The following is a 1,983-nucleotide window of genomic DNA, read 5'->3' on the forward strand; positions in this document are numbered from 1 at the left end:
CCTTAGTGTGAGCAAACTCCTAACAAGTTCCAAACACTAGAGATACTGAGCATTTTAGTCACTGCTGCACAGTCTCCAAAGGCATCATTAAATGCTGATTTACTTACGTGGGGTATACAGGAGAACTGAAGCCCATGGGAGAAATACAGGCAAAAATATATCCTTTCCTCTAAAACTACAATCTATACTTAATAATAATTATTTGAGATACAAATATAATGAAACGTCTAGCTTGTATCAGAGAAGGGTAGAAAAAAACAACTAAAAGCCCATGGGTGAACTATCAGTATAATCTTCACTACCTGGCCCCTCATTCTAACATTCCTTAATAAAACAGTTCAACCTACAGGAGAAAAGAATGAGATAGGGAGGGCCAGACCAAGTCAGCAGCACAGACACACATCTTCCCTTAGGTATGTAAAGAAAACTCGTGTTTACCACTGCATGGTGCCATCCCTAGTCTCCAAACAAAGCTTTAATGACTTATCATCAATAGCTTTAATGACTTATCATCAATAAAACATGCCCTATAAGTGGGAATAGCTTTTCACACTTTCTTATCCAATGTGACCAAAAGCATAAGATGGTATTTCACATGCTGTGGGTCAGGCAAGACTAGAAGCAGGGCCCAGAAAGCTAGTCCCTCTCAGTTTCTCAGCTCTGTTGTTTTATGCATATCTGTATCCTCTGCTCTCAGGGTCACGTGGCTGGACAAGATGTGCACAGCTCCTGGGCTTCAAGTTTACAGGGCCTAACCACAGGAAGTGAGCTTCCTCCTCTGACAAAGTCTCACAAATTAAACACAGAATGGCCAGGTTGCCATGCCTGGTCTAGACACTTGCAGCTACCATGAGAAAGGATGCCAAGTTATACAACTGGCCAGGGATTAAAGAAGTTTCATTTTCATCTAGGGACACTCTGCCTCCAAAAAGTATCCATTGCAGAAGAAGCTATGAAAATACAGGAACAGAATGAGGGTTTATTTTGTAATCATGAAGGATGAAGATCCTCCAAAAATTCTGACTGCAGCTCATTTATGTGCATGGGCAAACATCACATAACGACTCAGCAGACTATCAGGGCTTCACTACTGATTGCAGTACTGAGGACCCAATGCTCAAAAAGTTTAAATAATACTAACACAAAGCTGGAGGAGAACAAGACTCCACCCTCAGCCAACAACCCCATGAGTATCTGTGAAACTGGAAGGTTCCTCAGAGTTGTCCTGAGTTGGCACAAGGGGGCTGAGTCTTTATATCCATGCATCAATCACTCATTTGACAAGGGAAATACCTTGAGTAAAACAGCTTTTTTAACTGACAAAATTCTGAGTAACCTTGCAGCAGTCGGGAAGAGGGAGCTGACAAGTCCTGATAAATGCAGCAGAATATCTACAGCAGAGATCCTATCCAAAATTTGCAGCAGTTATCTTTGGAAGATTGTTTTCATTTGATTTCTCCACTAGAGCTTCTGTATTTTCCAAATAAACATAAATTATACCCTATATATATTTATTGTATATATATTTTAGAAAAATGTATACCCAATACATTTATAATGGAAAATTAAATTTGCTGAAAGGAGTAACTATTAGTACACAGAAAATTTAGTTGTAAGAAATTATGCATAGCTAAGGTTTGGTTATTTTAAAATTTTAAACAATTTAAAATTTATCCCTAAGAAATGTTATTATAAAAAATAACTTCTTTGTAAACAGGTCATAAAAGGAATTCTGGTCAAAATTAATTTTTACTTTGTATAACAGATATGCACAAAAGAGCAGAGATATGAAACTGAGGGACTGACTAGGTTTCTAAGGTAACAAAGGAGTATAGAAGGTAACACAAATTTTAAGTATAGGGGGTAATGCATATATTTAAGTAGCTAACAGCCAACAAAAATGTGAAATTTCAAAAATATTAGGACAAATTAGTCCATCTTAAAAATAGAAAGCCATGTAGGAGTTTACTTATAGATGTGCAC

This window comes from Lepus europaeus, chromosome 18 (genome assembly GCF_033115175.1).
Source record: "Lepus europaeus isolate LE1 chromosome 18, mLepTim1.pri, whole genome shotgun sequence".
In the NCBI taxonomy this organism is placed as follows: domain Eukaryota; kingdom Metazoa; phylum Chordata; class Mammalia; order Lagomorpha; family Leporidae; genus Lepus; species Lepus europaeus.